The sequence below is a fragment of the Nasonia vitripennis genome, chromosome 5, assembly GCF_009193385.2.
Source record: "Nasonia vitripennis strain AsymCx chromosome 5, Nvit_psr_1.1, whole genome shotgun sequence".
NCBI lineage: Eukaryota > Metazoa > Arthropoda > Insecta > Hymenoptera > Pteromalidae > Nasonia > Nasonia vitripennis.
This window is the reverse complement of record NC_045761.1, coordinates 21,169,471-21,192,938: the sequence shown is the minus strand read 5'-3', so window position 1 is coordinate 21,192,938 and position 23,468 is coordinate 21,169,471. Positions and strand designations below refer to the sequence as shown.

Below are 23,468 nucleotides of genomic sequence, written 5' to 3'. Positions count from 1 at the left end.
AGAGTTACATTAGCCGTTTCGTTGTATAGGTACAGTAGGCCGATATTCGTCGGTTTTTCAACTCAATGACTTTTCAAAGTTTTTACAATATTTTCGTTCACCCTTTTAAACATTGAATCTATTACACAAAAATAGAATAAAAAAAAAATGTTCAACGCATTCCTCCACAGGAAAAAAGAATCATAACTCGTACAAAGCGCAGCGAGCGACGCCGGCCAAAATCGCACGCGAAGGAATTACGCTCGGCGGAGCCGGTCGCTCGCTCGCTCGCTCGTCGTCGTCGCCGTATAGCTTGGCTCGAGCGCACGAAACTCTCCATCTTGAAGGCTCGCTCGTCCGGCCATGACCTATCGCAACCAGATTCCATCCGTCCAAAAACCCCACCTTCTCCCGCCAGCTCGCCGCCAGCAGCAGCAGTCCCCGACCCGTGCAACAAACTCTCTCTCTCTCTCTCTCTCTCTACACTGCTCTCCGTCCGAGAGAGAAAAAGAGAGAGAGAGAGAGAGAGAGAGAGAGAGAGAGAGAGAGAGAAGCGACGCGGATAGGCAGTCAAGCCTCTCCCTCTCTCTTTTCGAGCGAACGAACGAGGCAAAAATGAGGGAATAGAACGAACGCCGCTGCTAGCTTGCGGGTTTGGGCTCCGCTCTCTGCCACGTTTTAAAAACGCCGCCGCGCCATTTTGAGATTTCTAGGTGTGGTTTTTTAGATACCATCGATGCGAAGAGGGATCGCTGAAAGTACGTTATTGCTAAAAATCCGCGACTTCAAAGCCTGCGCGCACACACGGACACTGCCTAAAGAGTATAAAAGATAAAAGAGACGACGGCGAAGCGGCAGAAGAAGCAGCCGCTGCAGAGGAGAGAGAATCAGGAGCCGGAGAAAAAGGCAGCGTAGACGCGCGCGACGGCAGTGCGATGGACTTCGGGGCCCCGAAGGAGGAGCTGCTGCTGCACAGAGAAGAGAGGATAGAGCAGCCGCGGAGAGTCGAACGAAGAGGGGAATAAGAAAGGGGCCTTTCGCCGGCTAGCTGTGCGTGCACACTGTGCGCTCTCCTATGCTCTACACACACACACACACACACACACACACACACACACACAGGCGAACGAACCGGGAGAAGAAGGAGGATGGATGCAAGCAGCCATTTTACACCTGATACACGGCTTCGCTGATGGCGCGATCTCGATCGTATACAATAATCGAAAAATTGTCCTTATTCCATCGCAATAATTCTCCCACAAGCGAGCGCGCAATCCACTACACACGCAGCAGTAGCGCACAGAGCCCTCGACGAAATTCCTTTCCGCCCATCGACTCTCGGCGCTCGCACAGCGTAGCAGCGGCTCTCGAAAAAGCCAGAACACAGCTCGCGGCTTAAAGTGCCGCGCGTGCTTGGCGGCGGGGGGAGAGAGAGCGCGCGCATTTTCGCTGGCCTTGACGCAACGACGGAGGGCGATGCACCTTTCTCTCTCTCTCTCTCTCTCTGTAAAACCGGGACCGCGTTCGCGACTCTCCGCTGCAGTAGTGTGTGTGCGAGCGGCGCACGTACACACACGCGGTGAGTTTAATCGCACACAAGTGCAATTCGGATGCCGCCGCCGCTTCGTGGCACGGACGAGTGCGTCCAAACTGCCGGCGTGCGCAAGCTCCGTGGAAAAAGAGGGAGAGGAATTTTATTCGGCTCGATGATGACGATGACGCCGACGCCGAGTTGGGTTATAGTCTCTTTGTTGATGGGCCGAAGCTATTTTTTTGTGGGAGAGGCTTTTTCTATCGCTATGGGAGCTGGCTGCGCGACGATGATACATTTTCTTTGTAAAAGCGGTTCGGAGAGAATAAACGATAAACAAGAGAGTCAAAGCCCGACCTCGAGTTGCCAAAAGTCCGCGACCTCGGGGACATCCTCCCGATCGAAAGAGCGCATTCGATGCATAAGTACACGGCTGTGTATAGTCGCGCGCACGCATGTTTTCAGTCACGCACGTACATCGCGCGGCGCGCCGAGCGCATTCTCTCTCCCATCTGCGCAGTAAGAAAGACTCGCGTCTGTGTGTACCGTCTGCGTATGTATACGTGCACACACCGGTCTCTCTCTCTTCAGCCCGGTCCAAGCTGCTCTCGACACTGACCTCACCCAACTGCCGGCGCAGCTTCTCTTTCTCCTCGCGTTCGGTACAGTGCTCGGCAAAAGTTCGCGGCGCTTCGATGTTATACAGAGAGAGAGAGAGAGAGAGAGAGAGAGAGAGAGAGAGAGAGAGAGAGAGAGAGAGAGAGAGAGAGAGAGAGAGAGAGAGAGAGAGAGAGAGAGAGCGAAGATGCAGCAGGCGAGTGTGTATGTTTCGGAAAAAAGGGGGCGAGGGGACGACGTAGTGGAAGTTTCGACGCGTAACAGGTGCGAGAAAGCTTCTAGATACACGTTCCCGGGCATGACATCGCAGCGGCTGCACGATACTGTGCGGTTTGCGCAGCTGCGATGGATATGCCGATATATAGGCGTTCAGCTTCTTCTGGGGCGCATCATCTACGTTGATTCTTTTTATATTTTGATTTCTTTTGTGTGTTATACAGTCGGAGGATTATTTTACTTATACCTATACGTATGATATCCGCTTCTTTATTTTCGAAACGGTCACGCGATGATCCGTGCGTATACTGTAACGAAAACGAACGAAAAATCGAAACATTGCATTGCGCGCAAAAATCATGCTTAAAACGAAATCAGCATTAATCTTCATCCTCGTAAAAAAGGGCTCGCTAGGAGCAGTAGTAAAAGACCGGCGCGTAAAAAAAGCTCGCGCGCTACACACAGAGCTGTCGGCATTATAAAAAGAGCCATCAAGCCCTCGCATTAACCCTGCATTTTCCCAATTAAACGAAAACGGCCTCGTCGGAGCGTACATGCGGCGGTTTGATTATCGCCGAGAGTGAGAGAGTATGAAAGGTGGACGGTATAAATATACGCTTCAGCTATCCGTGTGTTGGTGGAAGACGCTCTCTCGATGTGTGTATATACAGCGCGGGGGTAATAGATTACGAGCGGGTTATACGGATGGGCTCGGGCTAATTACGGATAAGTTTCCAGAAGAAGGGTTATAGTCCTCGTTAGGCGATTTATTTCGCGCGAAACTTGAGCGAGAGCGAAGCCAACTTTTCGGATGAAAGTCTCGAGAGCAACGACTCGCGGGAAGTGTGCGTGTACGAGGCTGTAGTTTACGATTTCGCAGAGAGAGCTGAGAAGAAGCTATAGGGATTGATTGATGCGTTAGTATGGGTGTGTGTGTGTGTGTGTGTGTGTGTGTGTGTGTACTCGGAGTCGAGTTGTTATTGCGATGCTTTTCAGGGATACACACTTTTGGAACTTGGCGGATAATTAACGCTGCCTAGAATCGGCGTTAACTCAAGAGCCGGTAATTTTAGATCGGACGAATATAATAACGCTTGAGAAACGCGTCGTTATAAACAATGAGCAGGTTTCCCTAACGCCAATCAGCTCGATTACACATCGATCATCGTATCCGATTGTACAATCTCATTTCGACGCAACGACTCGTCAATCTTACGCCTCCACCTCCAAAAGCGGAAAAGCTCTATCCTCGAAAAGATAGAGGAGGAAGGAGAAAAAAAGAAGGAAACAGAATAACCACGGCGCGCACACGCTAACTTCATTCCGCCCACGATAGGCTCGTTAACGTCGCGGCGAACTTTACGGCCGTTGTTTCGCGAAATTCGTTTATACACACACGCGCGCGCGCACAAGAGGCGAGAAGAGAGAAGGATATATAGTTGCATCGGAAATCTCCGAAGGCGTAGGTGCCAGAGCGACGCCGGCAACCTCGCGCGCCGGTATTATGCAACGCGATGAGTTTTAGTGGGTCGTATAGTTACGCCACAGAGAGAGAGAGAGAGAGAGAGAGAGAGAGAGAGAGAGAGAGAGAGAGAGAGAGACCGTTCGCTAATCGACGTCATCGCGAGTGTGTGAGTGCGTTGTTTGCCTGATGCGAGAGATGAAAAAGGCTCGTTAACACTTGTCGTCGTCGTCGGAGATTCCGATCAAGGATCTGTTGCATTTTTGGTGTAAAAAAGCTCTCGCAAGATTAACTCCAAGAGCTTACAGGCCGCGCTAATCGATTATAGATGGGTGTCGAAACTAATATTGCGCGGCAGTTTGAATTTTTCTCGAGCGCACACACGCCGACGAGGCATATAATTGCGCCAGTAAATTATGAGCGGTTATAGGCGTGCGCAGATGGAAACGGGATCGCATGACACTTCGAAGAGAGCGAGACACGCGTTTCAAAACGCGCCGATAGATTTTCTCGATATTGGGCACTTCGTAATGATTATCTCCTCGAGTGCACGACGACACCTTTACAGTCGTCGCGGAAGAAGTTTGAAAAAGTTTTTAATTGCCGTAGGCTGCCGCGTCGTTTAAATCAAACGGAAGAATCGCTCCGTTTAAAGCTGCAATTGAAAATTTATCGACTCTACGACAAGCGCGATGAAAAAATAAACCACAAAAGAGAAAGAAAAAAAAAGATATATGGTTCTAAGTCCGCTAAAACTTCGTCGCCAACCGCGACCTCACGCTCGCACACACCCGCATTCGGATAAGGCTGTGTCGAAAGTATTTCCCTGTCCTACACACACACACACATACGCTCCTCTTTCAATCATTTCGCGCTCGAGCTGCAGGTACACACGTACACACACACACACACACACACAGCTCACCCACACAGTGTACGAAGGCAACGAAGCATACAAAGAGTCATTTCGAGCTGCGAAAAGCGCACACGGTTCGGTCGAATGCCCGAGCGCAATGCATTCGGGGGCGAAGACCTGCGGGACGGGAGGAGTAGTAGTAGAAGCAGAAGAAGAAGAAAGAAGGAGGAGGTGGAGGATTGGGTGGGAGAGGGCAAGGACCGTCGTCGCCAGGCTGCCGCCGCCGATGCCACGGTAACTGGCGCAGTAGGTACGCTATGTGCGTGTACGCTGCTGCTGTCGGTTATTCGTTGGAGGGAATTATTTTATTTTATTTTTTTGTGGATTTTCGGATTTTTCGAGGGGCGTGTTGTGGTTTTATTTTTGGGGGAGGTAGAGGTTTGAGGATTTTTTGCGGGGAGAGGGGAGGGGATGGATTTTGCAGTGTGTGTGGGATCAGTGGCGTAGGGACAGGGGGATCTTGGCGCGGTTCGATTTTGCTGTTGAGAAATTATTCTTTTTAATTGCGTTTGCTATACTTTTACTATGTCTCTGCTGATCGATTATCTACGGGAAAACTATATCGGATGTATAGTTATAGTTCTAACTTGTGGCACAAAAGTTTCGTAATTCTATAGTCTCCATAGTAATAAAAGTTTGCCGACAACTTTGTACTCTATAGCTTTCAAGTTACTCCTTTGATTAGGCGACCACGTCACACGAGATCCGGCGAAATCGAACCTTTTCAGGCCGAGAGAGCGAGTGTATCCTTTGAACATCCTTGTGAGACTCAATGTAAGAGTAGATTCGATGTCACTATATCGCTTAAAACCGCAATGACCTTTTTTTTCCCGCTATGGAAACCTGTTATTTTTCAAATAAATATTTCATCCAGAGCTAAACGCGATGAATCTTCCAAACCATCCCAGAGTGTAAAACTCGGCAAGAGCGAGGCGAGTGTGTCCCACCGGACAGATCTCGCAAAGACTCGGTTCAATTCTCTCCGAAATTGCAGCGTCGCTCTTACGTACACTCTTGCGACGAAGTGGCCGCTTTTTTCCGCTCGTCGTCGGCTTCCAGAGACTCTTTCTCCCTCGGAACGTACACTACACACAGTGTACGTCTCATTAAGGTCAAGTTGAAAATCGTTTCACGGACTTGGCTCAGTCTCTCTCTCTCTCTCTCTCTCTCTCTCTCTCTCTCTCTCTCTCTCTCTCTCTCTCTCTCTCTCTCGCTCTCTGTATCTCTCTCGCTCTTACTATTAACCGAGTGCCCGAGTGCAACACAGAGTCGGTCTCGCGCGCGCGCCGGCTGACGTCATCCCGCGCGCTCCATGATAAAGGCGAATCAAGTTCATTGTCCTTCGCGGCCACTTATACACGTATATATAGAAACGTCTGTAGCTCTGCTAACACGATTATTTTCCTCTTTCCCTCGATCGTCGTCGTGCCTTTCTATACGCGTTTTCGTTCCTCTTTCCCTCCCTCTCTCTGCGTATTGTACTTTACGGCTCTGGCGTCGCAATCAAGTTCATTACTCTTGGAAGGAGCCGCGTAATGATTCGTTGTAGGCTGGCGATGTGTCTTTTTATATTATCGAGTTTACAACGCGAATTTAGGCGAACGGAGATTAAGGCGGTATTTATTGATTTCGTTCGATTGCATTGGCTGATGACGACGTGGGGTAAATTTTTGCAATACTTTGTACGCATTCGAAAGAGGGAGGCAGCTTTTGCAAATCAACGTTGCCTGAATAATTTTCTCTCGTTCGGAGTCCTACTGTACTGCTCGCAATTAAATGCATTAACTCTACGCAGTAGTGTGTGGCTCACAATTTCATTGTGCAAAGCAAAAGAGTCTTCGCATCGCGCCATTAATTTCAGCTTATGATTAACCCTACGCAGTTTGCCTCGATTAGCTACAATGTACGTAAGTACAGCTTGATAATCGTATAGGAAAACCGCAAGATATGCTACATTTTCGATCGTTTAATGATTAGCCACCGCCATCATAATGTATATACATACGATGCTCTTCTCACGATTAAAATAATTGATTCCGTTCCATTCGTTCTCCGTAGATACGTTTCCGTTTTAAAGACGGATAATTACACTACTCCCATTTCGCGCATATATACTTCATTTAACTTCGGTATAATGTAACTATTGTTGTCTAACAAAACATTAATCAGATCCGCGAAGGAAGAACACGCCGCTAACAATTTCGCGCACAAAGGGCCGTGCGCTGTGCAGAAGCGAATTTAATTTTTCCGTGAAAATTTGAACGCTCGAAAGGAAAACGCGAGCACAGAGTCTCAAGCAAGAAGCCATAATTAAGTAATAGGAGGCGCATTTTTCGCTGCATGCAGTCGTCGCGTGTGCATGTGTGTACAAGCCTGGAGAGCTCTGAAATTAAAAAGCCCTTCAAACCATGCATTATTAAAATCAAAAGAGCGCCACGCCGGTAGCTCTCGCGCGCCGCGCATCAGAATTTAAAATAAATCCCGGCCACCTACGTATATACCTCCGCGCATGTGCGTGTGTGTATGTGCACGAAAAGAGGAAGAATAAAGAACAGCAGCAGCAGAAGCCAAAGAAGAATTCTCGTCACACGCCTCGGCTATATACACCGAGCGTAGCGAAACCTCCTTATTACGCTGAACCAGGAAGCGGCTCTGTGTGTGTGTGTGTAGGTAAAAGCGCGTATAGCGAGAGTGCCGGAGGGATAATTTTGCGCGCGCGATTCGAATAATTCTTCTCTCTAAAACATCGGGAATCAGCTCACGGCGGGCAATTTAAAAAAAAAAGAAGAAGAACGAGAGCCTAGCTTGCGCATACGTACTCGCGGTATAATTACGCGTAAACAGATTAAAACAAGAGAGCGGATAGAGGAGACCGTGTTAACGCTTTAAGCGTACACATGCGAGCACGGCAATTATCCAGATAACGCACTTATTCGCGAGAGAAGAGAGAAAGAGAGAGAGAGAGAGAGAGAGAAGCGCGTACAGGTGCGCATCGATTTAGACACGAAGTATAACACGGCAAAAGACTCTCGCTCGCTCGCAAGTATGTGCCGTATACGTGTGGGAGAGTGTACGCGTTTATTATTAATTCATTATTCCAGAGGCCTGAGCTTTCCCAATGAATATGAATCCGCAGCGCGCAGCCCTATGCGAATCTATTCTTCCCTCGATATCTCGCTCCGCCGATCTTTGCAACCTGTCTGTCTGTGTGCGTGTATATAGATGTGCGGTTCTGGAGAAGCGGTTCGGGAATGCTAATGTGTACACGCGGTTGAAACAATTGCGCAATCATCGCGTATATGTATATGGATGGGAGCTGGGGTGCGAGGCGTCAGGGCAAGTGCGCTATTGGATGAAACGAACGGAAGATGATGGATGGAAGCAGAAATGTTTTTCTTTTTCTCGGTTTGTTACAAGCGCCGATTGCGTGTGTAACTGGCGTGCATTCTTGGCCGTTTGTGTGCAGGATCGCGAATTCTGGCGTGAATTCCAAATGAAATCGCGCATGCGGTGAATCGCGAGTTTTTCTTTCGCGCGAGAGAGAGAGAGAGAGAGAGAGAGAGAGAGAGAGAGAGAGAGATCGGTCTAGCATATTTTTCGTTGGTTTAGCACGGTTTCTCTGTACGTTTGTTTCAAACAAATTTTCAAGGAACAGCACAGTTTCTGATAATTGAAAAATGCCTTAAACCTCCGCACCTGCCATCTTAATCACACAAAAACTCCGGCAGCCATAGACGCGAAGACAAAAAGAAAATACCAGCTCGCGTAGCCCTTTCTGCTTTTCAGCACAAAAAACGCATTCATCCCGTCTCGGAAACAAAGTCCATACGCACGTTGTCAGGAGGATTTTCGAAGAGTGCATAGCAGCAAAGTTTATACGACGCCTCTACAGGCTACATATTCCGCAAGGCTTGGCTGCTGCTGCTCCGTATCTTTTCGTCGGATCTCCGTTTCTTCGAAAAGAAAAGCCTACTATTTGTTAATACGCGAGAGCCGAGCTATACCGGGCCAGGCATTGTCTTGGGCTTCGCCCACTCACCCTCCGGGGAACTGCTTCTGCGGTCGAGGCATTAATCCACGCGCTAGCACGACGGGGACAAAGAACCGAGAGCTAGAGGATAGATTGGATTTCGTGTGCGTAAGGCGTTTATTATACGCGAGAGAGCTCGGCTATGCGGCGATTTTCGTACGGGGAAGTATGTAGGTTGCTGTTTTTAGGCTTTGCGCTGCTGTTGTTGCGTATAATGTGGTGAAAATTCAACGGAAAAAGATTATACTGTGCATGGTAGTGTAGTAATAGATGACCCACTGATAATCGAAGTGCATCAAGTCGAAGTTCGTTAAACAGCCTGTAAACAAGGCAAAATCCGTTAATTCCGGTGAACGAGTCTCAAAGGCCGCACCTCCCATCGCACGATAGTACAGTTTTTAAACGGCCGTTTTTGAGCTCGTTTGTATCACCTCCAAAGCGCATAAGTTTATCTAATCAGGTTGCAGACCGAAAAAAGCGTCGCTCGAGCGCAGCTCTCGGTCGATAACGCACGTGAAAAAGCCATGGCAAAAAAGGAGGATACACTCTGTATTATCCATCGGCGGCTTATAAATATTTGAGAAGGCAAAAGAAGTGCGCGCGCAATGTATTTAGCGCAAGCGGAGGCAAATATGTATATTATAATGTGCATCGGGGCACAATGGCAGCGGCCAAAATAGCTCTCTCTCTCTCTCGGAACTGTGCCGAAATAAAAAGAAGCAGCGGATAACGACATGTATAATATACAAGGGAGAAAAAAGTGGAGCAGAAAGAAAGAGAGGCGAAAAATGTAGCATCGGCTTTCTGGCCATCGCTTTGCCAATAATGCGAGCGTGTGATTTGCAAATAAAATGCGAGAGTACAGCGCGCGAGCTATAATGCTGCCTCATACGTGTGTGTGTGTGTGTGTTATGTATGTTACGTACCGATTTGCATGAGGTGCAAACACTGCGCGCGTCATGTGTGTCGGGGGGAAAGTGAAATTGTGTGTGTAAAGGCGTGATTTTCGAAGACTTCTTATACGCTAATTTAGTTGTCGAAGTATGTAGAGATAGAAAATGAACATATTTTTGCTATTAGGGAGATTAGAACGAGTAGTAACAGCAGTGTATAGCAAACACAAAAATGCGCCTATAACGAAAGCCAAACCTCGCACCACAAAAGAAATCCCCCAAAAAGCAGCAGCGGCGCCGGCAGAACAAGGAACCGAGTCAGTGGGCCGCGAAAAAAAATGTAGGCCAACGCGCCGGCGCGCGTCACGAGGTCACTATACCAGCGCCGAAAAAGCTGCCGGCGGCGGCGGCGGCGCGCCCGGTTATTAACGAAAACGAGAGTGCAGCAAGGTTGAGGCCGTCGGCCCTCCCCACCCCAGCAGCATACCGGCACTGCTGCACATTCGGCAGACGCGGCGCGGCCTCGAAGCCCGTCAAGGCCGTGCGCTCTGTGTGTGTGAGTATGTGTTGCACCGGGCTGGCTCTCTTTATATGCAATTTTTTCTTCTGCTTCCTCTGCTCGTTCGTTTTCTCTCTTTTTTCCCCTCTTTGTTGGCTGGTTTATTTGGAGGTTCGTTCTCTTTTTGCGAGTGCGCGCGCTGCATGAGAGAGCGATTTCGGCGAGTGTTTGCGTGCGCGAGACAGAGAGCGAGAGAGAGAGAGAGAGAGAGAGAGAGAGAGAGAGAGAGAGAGAGAGAGAGAGAGAGAGAGAGAGAGAGAGAGAGAGAAGGTAATGGGGCGTAATTTAAGGAGGATGTGGAGACGACGTTTTTGGTCTTGTTTCGCGGATGTGCTGCTGCTGGGAGAGTGCTTTTATTGCGAGGCGAATTTCTTTTTTTATTCCTCGGTTGGCGAACGTGAAAATTCGCAGACGGAGCTACGATTGGTCGGCGGAGTCGCAGAAATATGGCGGTGAAAAATTAATTCGAGATCCTATGGAATATTCGATAAATTTAATTAGTGCGGAGTTGCGTTTTTTATCATATATTCCGATTCATCGGCGCGGCTTTTATCTCCTCTCTTACATTTCATATTTCTCAAGGCGGCGAATTATTAAACGAAATGAAGCAGCTCGCCGCTAATACATTATTCCCGCTGATTTATTCATATCGACAATTTTCGTTATACCTTTCGCTTATTCGCTCTATACTCGCTGACTGATCGATTCACATCCCCCTCTCAACGAATTTCGAAAACGTCGTTCGCCCTGCATAATTTACCAGAGGATTATCAATTATTCATTCTTATCGACCTCCAAATATCGTACACTGTAAACTCCATTGAGGATGAATTCAATGAGTACCGGAGGGCATCATTCAGAAAATTACGAGCACGACGTATCGTGCTGCTCTCTACGCTGAGTTTTTTTTTAATTTTTCTCGATATCATCGCTCCAAGGCGCGTAACCCCGGAGCAATGAGCTTTAGCAACAAAGTGTGTATCCGCAAATTCAACGCTCGTCCAAACATTCCCCCCCTCCTCTCTCCACTACCAAGACCCGACTCCCCGCACACACCCTCCTGGCCTACGAGCTCTCTCCGATAGTTCCACCCTCTCCTTAGCTACTCTCTCTTTCTCCAGTGTCTTTGATTAATTGATCGAAATTAGAGCGGGCGCACATGCACACACTCGTTCTGTCCTCTCTCTCTCTCTCTCTCTCTCTCTCTCTCTCTCTCTCTCTCTCTCTCTTGCTCTCCTATCTCTCTTTCTAGAGAGAGAGAGAGAGAGCCCGCTTCATTGACAGAAGTGCCGTCGCCGGTGCAATGACCGCTGCATTCGAGGCGCGTCGCTGCTGCCGTCAGAGAGTGAGCCCCTCTCTATACTCGCTCGCGCGGAACAACAAAATTTTATTGTGCAAACACACACGAGCCGCGCGCGATATCAACGAGCGCACCGTTTGCACAGACGCGCGCGCGAGAATCGTCGCGATATCGCGCAAGCAGCGCGTATGTATATCGAAAATGGGATTTCGGCGATGTACGCCCGATGTGTATACCCGGATGCTCGTTGTATTTTTGCGACGACCATCGCTGAGGGGGACAAAAATTTAACGCCTGTGTTTGCGGACGGTGGACACGGCACGTGCTTCGAGTGACGGTTGAATTATTTAACTGCGTAAATTATATTGATAACCGTTAAACAGCTCCTTGTACGAATATTCCGCTATCTGATGGACGTCCGACTTCGCGAAGTTGCGTGAAATAGTATACAATGCAGCTAGAGCTTATCTGCAATCATCTTCGAAACGGCAATGATTGGAGCAAACGACATTTCAAAACAAATTCCTTTCAAAACTCCAGATTGCATCATCGGACAACGTGTATAGCAACAACCATATCGGACCCTTCGCTCCGCAAAAAATTCGCTTACGGCTACAGATACGCAGCAGCAGCACATAATAATTAAAATCGCAAAACGAAAGCGACGAAAGTCTTGTGTATCGAATCAACGTCAATAAAGGCCCTTTATCGCTAGTTCACCGGATATGAGTTTTACAAGCTCCCCGACGCGCGACGAACAAAACCCATGGACTGCGCGCACACACACACATGCACACGTATAAGCGAGCGTCGATATTTTTTACGCTGGAAATTCGGCGCTGGTGCTGCTTCTTCTCTGTGGAGCTCGAAAGAGAGTTTTGCAATTTCAACCTCATTTTTGCCTCATCGCTATCGCGCCGTGCAAACAGCGATAAATCGCCCCCTTTATCGGTGCAGTGCCGTTCGCGAGAGTGAGAGAAAGAGAGCGAAGGCAAGAGCGCTATCAGAGAGCCGTATTTTTTCAGGACAGTCGAGCGCATTTTCGCAAGAGGCTGTTGCACCTCTGTTCTGCTGAAAAATTTCGCAATTTGCTAGAGCTCTCGTCGCTGTTTTTTCTTTATCGAGAGCGCGGTGTCGTGGAATTTGCGATCTGTCCCGCGGTACGCGGTAATTTAGACTGATTTTTGAACCTAATTCTGTCGATGCGTCAAATATCATTATTTGCAAAACATAAGGTACTCGATTTGTATGCAGTTGCAGTTATAGAATGGTCAGCCCGAGCAGAGGCGCCATAAAAAGTAATTTCAGCAAAGTTGACATGACGCTATATAAGCACTATGCTCGCAGATCTTTATGAGGGAAGTAAAAAAAGGGTCTATGCGCCACCTATGGACGTTGACTAGAAACTCGAAGATGGTTTAAGCGCACATCACATCGTACGGACATAAAGCATCGATCTCGCGCAAACAAAAAGAAATCCTTCGTCGAGTCTATACAAGAATAATGATCAGCTGATACGGATCAGCCTCTATTCACACCTGCCTTCATCTAATTAAATGCCTACATGACCCGCAGGGCGTCTAAGATTGCACATACATAACCCGACGATGTTACACCGCCGCATAGCGGACGAAAATTAAGCATGACAAAATATCGACAATAGCCGAACGTAATTAATCGAGGCCGAACAATGGGACTTTCATTAAAATCCCATATACTCCTGCGCCGCGACCGGCAAATAAAATCATCGTCTCTATATATGTACAGACACAAGCGAGCGATTGTTTTCTCGAGTCACGAGATGGCGGCACAGATTGAAAAGCGCCGCGCTGCAGCGTCAAAGGATCGCTCGCGTCGTCATCATCAACGCGTCATCATCATCATCTTCGCCACATGCGTTTTCCTCCGGAGAGTCGAGAGAAAGGAGATGAAAGAGTGCGTGCGCGTGATACACTCCCGCAAAAAGTCGAAGGGACAGAGAACAGCTTTGCGAAACGAGAGGAACAAAGCTCGCTCTATTTCGCTCAATCAACGACTCCACTTCTTCAAAATTTCATTTTCCACCAACGCATCGCCTCGGTAGTCCATTACCTAGACAGCCCACCACCGCCACAATCTCCCATATCGGTGGCTGTCCTGAAAGCCGTAAAAAAAATGGAAAAATTCGCTTCCGCGAAGCTAGCGCCATCTAGCAAACAAACACCATCATCATCATCATCATCGAGAAAGGGAAAAAAGGCTTGGCGAAAAAAAAGAAGCGACGACCGAAGAATAATGATCGCTAGCTGGCAGAGCAGTCATCGAAAGCGCCTAGACGGAAGCGCGCATAGTGGATCGTCGGTATAAACGCATATACGCAGGGTCGCTGCTCCCTCCTTTTTTTCTACGCACACGAGAGAGAGAGAGAGAGAGAGAGAGAGAGAGAGAGAGAGAGAGAGAGCAATCGCCGGAGGATCGTACGAAGAAAAATGTCAAAATTGCATGCGAACAAAACGCGCGCGCCGGCCGCTCGCGGCTATACGTATGCGCGCGTGTGTATGGTACACCCATACACACACTCACACACACACAGAGGCACACGAAGCGCCAGATGGTGTACGCTAGCGCGATGCAATAGCGCGGTAATTGTCTTTGTGTGTGCGTTCGAAAATAACCGCGCGCGCTTATAGCCGCTGCTGCTGTGTGCATGTGTGCCCCGGAGGAGGGAGAGCCCGAAAGGGGCGTACGAAAAGAAAAGGGGAGGAAAGAATGAGTATAGTAGTGCAGGAGAAGCTTTTCTAGGTGGAAATAATATCGTGTGCTGGACGGTCGAACGGTTATTTTTTTTTTTTTTGTTCGTTGGGACGCGCGGCTTCTTGAAGCGAAGGGCTTTTTGGGGAATAGTATAGCTGATCCTTCGATGATTCGAAATTACGGAAGGTTTACCAGCGCAGTGTTGTATATAAGGATTGAAGGTCGTGAGTAATGTTGTTTGCGTAACATATGCTCGTGGTGCGTAATTTTGGCTTGTGGGAAAGGGAATCGTCGCGGTACAGGAAGAAAGTGCCTGGAACCACAAATTCGTTCAATATTTCACGTTCGATTTGCAAACCGGAATCGTGAGCGATGAAGTCATTAAAAATTTTTCGTTTGCTTTGAGTAACAATCGCGACAAGCAAATGTATAATTGCCAGCCTCGAGACTCGTCTGCTTGCGCTATGTTTGAACAATTTCATAGCTTGAATATAATAATAAAGATATCGCGCGCGTTTATCTCGGTAATGCAGTTATCAATTTCCCAATGCATTTTTGCGCGTTTCAACATATCGCGTGAGTCGAGCGCGTATACAAAAAGAGATCGTCAATAATCCAAAGGTGCGCGGCGCTTGAATATTCGAAAACGAGGCGCGCTGCAGCGCAGCATCGAATCCGCATGAAAAATTGAACCCCCGGCAAAGTGCTCTTGAACATTGGCCAATAGCTGTACACGTGGCGCTTCCTCCCATAGCTCTCTACGAAATAAAGGTTAATATCTGGGTAAAAGGGCCGCGTGATTCCGAGCCTCCTCTATCTGTGAGATACTCCTCCGCGAGCATAGATACATGTATATAGCGTATACACACAGAGAGAGTCTCAGCTCTCCGAGTTCTCGTGTATACAAGACGGTGAATGGAAACGTGAATGGAGCCGAGGATATCGGAGAATGAAAGTAAGAGGTGTCCGCGTTCTCTCTCTCTCTCTCTCTCTCTCTCTCTCTCTCTCTCTCTCTCTCTCTCTCTCTCTCTCTCTCTAGTATATTCGCCCTCGAGAGGAGAGTATATACAGTCGCGCTTAGGCGAAGGCATGTATTCTCGTGGAGAAAAATCGTCATTAACTCTCTTTCTATCTCTCTCTCTTGCTTTTTTCTGCCCGAGCTGGAGGGGCAGAAAGAGAGAGAGAGAGAGAGAGAGAGAGAGAGAGAGAGAGAAAGGGAGAAGGAATCAATTACTCCGAGCCCGTTTTTCCAGCGGAGCATTTGCTGAATTATGACTATTGCGCAGCTTTGACATTTGAGCAATACCCGAGAGGAGAGAGAGATAGAGAGAGGAGGAGGTGGGGGCGAGAGGGGGAGACACGAGAGGCTATTATTTCCTATTTCATTGGCCCATTGTGAAGGAAATCGTCGTGTTTGTTTAAGCCTGGGACACGAGAGCTCGAGCTATAGAGACTAACGTTTCTTTCTTTTACTTACGGCGGCGGCGAGAGGCTGGGGATATTGTACGAGGTGCTTATGGCAGCAAGGAGATATATAATAGGAAAATCGCTTGGCCGTGTAATGATATATTTGGAAAGCCGTTTTCTCGCATTCTTTTTTTAATGGCTCCTGCGCAGTATCTGGTCTCGTTTTTGTCCCGCTCTGAATTCTTTGCACTTTCCGTAAATGCATATAGGCACACTCGAAGTTCTACGCTATCGCGAGACTTTGTATTTTTACTGAGAATGATCTATTCGCCGTGTCATTATCTCCTGAAAAATACCAATCAGTTTGGATTCGCCGTATCGACGTCGATCTTTCAATACCACGCGAGAGAATAAATAAAACGGCCCGTAAAAATTTAACAAGCCCCGGAACATCCTCATGAAATATTCAGATGGAAACGAAAGTCATCGGCGTTAAATAACGCTATATCGGATACCTACTCGAGTAATAACAATTCCACGGCTAGCAGCACTAGGTTACCGAAATCAGGTTCTCCCACTCTGTACTATACACACGTTATAGCTGCGGAATAAAGATCTTAACATCGAAAATAGGTAACGTTACTCGGCAAAAGCTATTGGGTAAACTCTCGACTCTAGTATATACTTGAATTGGGATTAATCAAACGTTATCTTGTTGTGACACACACACACGCATACACACAAGATATGCTGTAAAAGTCAAGCGATGATGGATCGCTTCTTCTTGTTTAGCAAAGATATTTCGCAAACTTCATACACGCATACAACACACCGGGGGGAGGAAGCAAAAAATCCTTATCAATCAAAATCGAAGCTCGAATAATTTAATATACAGGCTTGTATCGCCGCGAGCACACGGAGCCTCTGCGGAGAGGTAAAATCCAGGACGAAAAAAGGATAATACCTGTACACAGCTCTTCGTATAGCCGCCGCGTGTCTCACGATCGTCGGGCCATACAGTCGTCGGCAGCGATTTTCCGCGTCGTGCGTCGAGGAATTACAAAGGCAAAAACATGGGCAACTGCGAGCGACCCACGTAGTTAAGCACACGCGCGAGTGTTGGACGTGGACAGGACGAGTTTGGGCGAGGTTTGCAAAGTCTTTCGTTTTCGCGACGATATTTATCGAAGTCATTTCGAAGAGGGAGAAGGTATAACAGGTTTGGAGAGTGCACAGTCGCATAGGGAGAAACCCCTTCTATACGTGCGCAAAGCGGACGCCCAAAAGCCGATGGGTATCATTCGCGAGCGATATGAGTCCCCAGCTTGAACATTTGCATTTCAATAAGAACACGACTCCCTCCTTGGAATTTGATTCGCTCTCGGCCGCCATACTGCTCCGCTTTTTTTCTAGCCGTCTCTACCAATGGTATATCGGTCTCGATTCGACTCTGCCATCATCGTACGAAGCAGCCATGTTAGGAACGTTTCTTCAAAAATGCGTTTTTGCGACTACAGCTCTCGCCTCTCTGCCATTAGAATGGAACGAGAATCTGCTTTAAATGATGGCGATTTATACGTCGTTTTAATACCTGAATATGCGCCACCTACTTTCGTTTAATTCGATACAGGCGTATCTTTAGGCAGCATCTTTCTCCAAGCGCGGCTGCTATGTAATATATTCGTAATCCGCATCAAAAATACACACCGAATATACGTACCTCTAAAATTCAATCCGTTCTACTATACGCCCCCCTTCAAAAAAAAAAAGAAAAACGAAGTCAAGCTCGTTCCCGCCCACGCGTCCCTCGCACAACGTATTATATACACGTCCGACACAAGAACGCGCGCAGCTCTCTCGTTTGACCAAATTCATTCGAACGAGTAAAGGCACACGGCACATAAATCTATCCGTATCGATCTATATTTATCTCTCATTCTCGCGTACACACACACACACAGACACACACACGCGCGCGTACACAAATGCGTGTCAATGTGTGCGAGGCGGAATCTCACGAGAGCGTGCAAACGCACCCTTGCGGTCCCACGACTATAGGCGCTGATGCTGGCCTTGTAGCGTGAAAGGCTCGCGCACACACGGAAACCGCGCGCGTCCATCTTGTTACGTAACGGCCGACTTTTCGCGATAGATCTCTCGGCTGTGTGTGTATTTGTGTATAGTAAGTGGGTATTTATTAGCGATGAAACAATTTCGCTGTGCATTAAAAAGTGGAAAGCATCATCGCTATTATTAGTTCGATATAGGCTTTCAAATTACGTTATTATTATTTTGCAAAGCATTTTATTATAACGGCCGCGCACTTGATCGTTATAAATCTTATTATATAAGGCCTTCGCGAGCTATCCGTACACACTTTTGCAACGACGAAATAGCAGTGACCTTCGTTTTAGAAATGAAGCGGCGCGAATTTTCCAGCATCGAATAGAAAGGTGCGCGCGCGGAGCTGTAATACGCTCGAAGCTCGCGCGCTTGCACACTACTGCTGCTCCGATTTCTGGCAAATCGCGTGTGTAGAGCGCTGTATAATACAAGCTCGTCGGATCGAAGATAATTTTGACAATATTTTCCCGCGCGTACACTCGCGATCTATTCTTATCTATATCGCGGCCGGCGTCGAAGAGAAAAACAAGCTTCGGAGACGCTAATTTCACGTTTTATTGCTTGTTTTTCAAAGCCTAGCTCTTCTATGTGATATAGGTATATACGTATACACATCGCGCGCGTGACCTTCGTTTTAGAAATGAAGCGCGAGCCGCCGCGAGAGAGCGGATTTTTATTTAGCGTTATATATACGCCACCGAGTTGGATAATCTGAAAATTCTTGTGAAACGCGTTTACACGGATTCTGCTTCGCGAGATTCCAGCGCGTCATCGGGTAGACTTTTCATCGACTTGCGCAATTGCAGAATTTCAAGCTCGATATATAATGATCGCCGGGAGAAAAATCGTCGCTCGCTTATCTGTCTCGCGAGCGTGAATTTTATAATCGTCTAAAGACACTCGAAATATAACTGTGCCGTTGCAGCCTTCGGTGTTAGGCATCACCTGAAAAGTGCGCGCGATCTATTTTTCAAGATTGAAGTTTTCGATTGTATAAATGTAGGATACAAATAGTCACGCAGAGACGCGGTGGAATGCGCGCGAGAAATTAATTCCTCACGTAAGGCCGCGCAAAATTTTCAACCGCACTATAAGCTCTTTCCAACGCCGAGAGTATTATCATTGCTCAATACGCGCAACACTTCTAGTTTATATTCGGCAATGCACACACTATATATCGCGGCTCTCGATCAGCCGTCCAATTACTCAAAAATCGGCTCGCCTCTCTCTCTCTCTCTCTCTCTCTCTAATCTCATCGACTTTGGCTTTATCTAACGCTCGGCGTAAAAATTTCGTCCCAAAAAAGACCTGGAAATTCCCCCTCCGGGAAAAATCGAGAAAAGCGTCTTTATCGACTCGGCAATATCTCAAAGCTCGAACGTCGGGGCGAAGCTTTTTTCGCGCGCGATAACAGCCGGAATGCGCGAATTGGCTGCTCCTGTGTGACGTGTTCGCGCAGATTTTCCCCTCTCTCTCCTAGTAGCGCAAGGTTATACACGCAAGAGCTTATCGCTCGCGCATGATGCTTTTCCGGCGATATTTCGCGAATGTGCGCGGCTATTACTATATCGAGATAAAAATCGAAGAGTGCGGTATGGACGTCGCGCGCGCGCGATAAGCCGATCGAAAACTTCGAGGGTCGCGAAATGTGTGTATGTGTGTGTATACGTTCGCGCGCGTATATTGCCGCGATGAATCAAGCGTTTTTCTGGTTCTTCGTAACTCTTTCTCGTTGCGCGCGAGAGGGAGAGAGAGAGAGAGAGAGAGAGAGAGAGAGAGAGAGAGAGAGAGAGAGAGAGAGAGAGAGAGAGAGAGAGAGTTTAATTTTGGCTCGAAGGCGGATTTATAGGATGAATTTTTATCGGCCTGATTGATTTATAATCGCTTCTCCGATTCGCCCTCTGTGCCTCTCGCTGATTAATCGCTCGCTACAAGCTTTGATGTATACTCTCGCTTATAACACATCGAAAATCACGCTGCGATCTCGTCAATAATTCCCAAACGAGCTCTCCTTTCCATATACGCGTCACCCGCCGCGATGAATGTAATTTCGTTCTCTTTTTCTCCAGAGCTGAGCGCGCAGTTGAGCTTTGTCCCCCTAAGCACCTCCTTCCTCTTATTGTCCTCCGTTTATTCATCTGTCAGAGGATCTTTCTTTATCTTCGGCCCTTTCACGCACGAGTATTTTTCTAGCCGGCTATGCAGTTTTTTTTCTCGTCGCCCGGCGGCGGCGGCGCTTGACACGTAAAAGGCGAGGATGCGTCCGACAATCGAAGTCTCGATATCGACGACTTGGCGACGACGCTTTATATCGCGTGTGTGTATACGAGCTCGCTGGGGTCAAGCGCACTTTGTCGCTTGGACTCTTGGCAAAACGAGGAGTGCCACTGCTGCTCTATGGATGAATATTTCAATTATACCGCGTATAGCGGCTCTATGGAAATCGATACCATGATGATTTTCGCGAAACTATACGTCTCGCGATGTGTTATATGCGTATACGATTCGAGATTTTCGCGGTGAGGGAGAGTGCAGCGAGCGCGGATAAATTGCGGCAATTTCGATAAAGCCTTATCGGAGCGCGGGGACCTTGCTTTCAGCGAATGCGCGCGGATTTTTAGCGAGCGATTTGATAAGCCGTTTCAAGTGTCAAATTCGCTTGGAATATTGCGTGGAATAGACAGTCATCTATCTGAAATTTATTTTTCGTTGCGGATAATACACTTATATAACCTTTCGCGCGAAACGATTTTTCTGAACCCTGCGGTGCACACTACTCCGGTATCAAATTTCAAAGACGAACAAAAAAAATGACAGTCCCCGCGCGCGTCAGTCATGATTTTCATTGAAAGGCGCGCCGCGTGTATAAATCATTTTTTCAGTCATCAGCGCGCGAACAAAAGAAAAGTCATCAAAAGCCTGGAGGAAGAGAAGAATCAAAAAAGCGCAAAAATCAGCGAGCAGCAGCGACAGCAGATGATTGACTCGCCTCGTGTGTATCTCTCACTCTCGCGTTTTGTCATTTCCGGTCCCGGCCAAACAATGACTGTCCCTCTCCGCCCTCACCCCCCTTCACGCATTAAAAATCTCACCGACAAAAAGCCGCGCTGGTCTCTCACGCGCCATTTTTCCTATACTTACCCAACGATGGGTGTACATTTTTCTTCCTTTACAAAAAAAAACGGCAAAAGCTTCAGAACTGTCTCGCAATCATCAAGCGCGTCCCTCCACCGCTCTCTCGCGATATTACATTTCACCTTACTAGGCTACGGGGCGATGTTTGCTCGGGCCGTCGGCATCCGCGCATAATTGAAACGTCCTGTACGTTCTCTCTCTCTCTCTCCCTCTCTCTCTCTCTCTCTCTCTCTCTCTCTCTCTCTCTCTCTCGTTTTTTTTCCGCTACGAGGCAGAAGGAAAGGCAGCAGCAGCAGCCCCGTTGTAGTTCATCAGTCATTCGAGGAAAATGTAGGAGAAAGAGAGCGAGGAGTCATCGTAACCCCTCGGAGCGCAAAATGACGTTCGCTGACTGTACTCGCTGGGGCATGAGGGACGCACGGGGGGATGAAAAGGGACAGGAGGAAAGCCAGCAAAGGATTCGCTCACTCTCTCTCTCTCTCTCTCTCTCTCTCTCTCTCTCTCTCTCTCTCGGCCTGTATATACTCGTGGGATAGGTCGTGATTGCTCGGCGATACAAAGGGTGGACGAGATGCGGAACCCCTAGGCGCCCTATCCCTATTACTGGCGGAGAGAGAGAGAGAGAGAGAGAGAGAGAGAGAGAGAGAGAGAGAGAGAGAGAGCGAAAGAGCAGAGCCGGAATCGCGAGGTCCAGAAGAGAAAAAGGGTGTGCGCGCGGCTGTGGATCGAATTAACCGATCGAGAGCCGACGCGGCGGGGCTGGAAGCTTTCTTTTTTTATATCAGCGCGAGCTTTATATGGTCGATCGAAAATGAAAAAAAAACAGCGCGCGAGCGCGGGTCTTTGGAAAAACGCTCTCGAGCGCTAATTGGGGTAACGCTCGCGCTGATCGAGAGGTGCCGCGAGCGTGTGGTGCGCGTTTACGAGGATCTCGCTGCGATGTATGGGGATTGATATTTTATTTTTCTTTTAAGGATGATGGAATCGAATGACTTGAAGCGAGATAAATATTCCGAGAGTGAAATCGGTGAATTCGTTAATGCCGCAGTGTATACGTTATTCGAATCGTCGTCGTAATCGAACATCTCTCTGGTACAGCAGCAGCAGGCTGTTGCAGAAATCTATCAAATTCTCCGCGCGACGGATCAGAAACGACACGGCGGCGGCGAGCAAACCAGTTTGGTCGGTTCGAATGACCGGGTTTGCAGCGGATGAGCCAAGCGAGAGAGAACAGCAAACGCGTACGTATACCTACCGCCAAGTTGCGAGAAGAGCCGAGCATGTGCCCCCTTGGTCAGAGTCAGTGTACGAGAGATACGTATACACTTCTTTCTCTTGCAGTACGTCCTCTATATCGTTTTCGCTACGAAATTTTCCCTTATTAGATATAAAAGCACACCCCCCGATTTTCATCTCTCGACTGTATAGTCCTCCGTACAGCCGCAGCGGAGACCGATTCTGCGTCGGTGGCTATGCACACGACGTCTCTCTCTCTCTCTCTCTCTCTCTCTCTCTCTCTCTCTCTCTCTCGTGTCACCTTAAGGGCTTCGATATTGCGTTTCTCAAGCGACTCCCTTCCGAGCTTATTGTTGTTTTACATCTTTAATGCACTACGTCATAGCGAAAGGGGGCCTGACTCTCTTTTATCCCCGCCCCTCGTTACATCGTCGTGTACATGCGCTGCTGTCTTTCGGGACGACGACTCGTCTCTTGGCCGGGTTTTTTTCCTCCTACTTTGTGCTACGGTTACCCGCTCGATTAACGCCGGAAAGTCGATGTTTTTTCTCGGCGGCGGCGGCGGCTCGCTCGTGTTACACGCCGCGAGCGCTCCATGTGCCCGGCGTACGATTTCGTGTTTATGACCCAATTAAGGGTAAAAACAAAGTGCACTCGGGCCGCGAAATGAGGGAAAACGTGAGACTCGGTATATCCCACTCTCTCTCTTTTTTTAACAATTAATCCTTGAGGATTTATAAACAAAGTGTATAGTGTATATTCGATTCAATTAAAAATTTTTTGTACTTACATAGCGAAGAATGTGTTTCATCCGTCAGCGCAGTGTGTTTGTGCAGAAACCCAACGGCGATTAAAATCGCAAAAAGGGACGAGCGATCGCCGCCGACTCCTTCCTGAAATTTAATTAACGATTGATCAGTCGCGGAAGAAAAAGAAATCTATACCGAGCTGCGCTGCAAGAAAAGCCGAGATAGGCGGAAAAAATTTCTGACATTGAAAAGACGATCGCGAGAGCAGCTGTACAGAGTCGGTCAGCGCACGAGAGAAAGAGATAGTAGGAAACGATGTAGGCACGACGGCGGATGCTGATTGGACGGCCGCAGCGGACCGGCACAAAAACTTGGAGTACGTACACCTACCAATGCTGTGTGTGTAGCTGCACGTCGTACAGTCGCGGATCGAGGGACGATCGTATAGACGTCCGCACGATCGAATGAGCGGAACAAGAAAGGGATATAAAATGAGGAACTTTTGCGATTGTGTATGTGTGTGTGCGAGCGCTCTTTGATTTACTGTGGCGGATTGATTCGTGATATGCGACTGATGATG

At 48.1% G+C, this 23,468-nt stretch overlaps 1 protein-coding gene across 1 annotated transcript in view; it reads right to left on the bottom strand.

Moving 5' to 3' along the window:
• Positions 1-23,468, bottom strand: part of LOC103316308 (guanylate cyclase 2D) — a 281,070-nt gene that overhangs the window by 186,531 nt on the left and 71,071 nt on the right. The window contains exon 3 of the mRNA XM_031931234.1: positions 22,930-23,032. The gene's annotated coding sequence lies outside the window, so the exon portion shown is untranslated. The remainder of the gene's footprint in view (positions 1-22,929; positions 23,033-23,468) is intronic.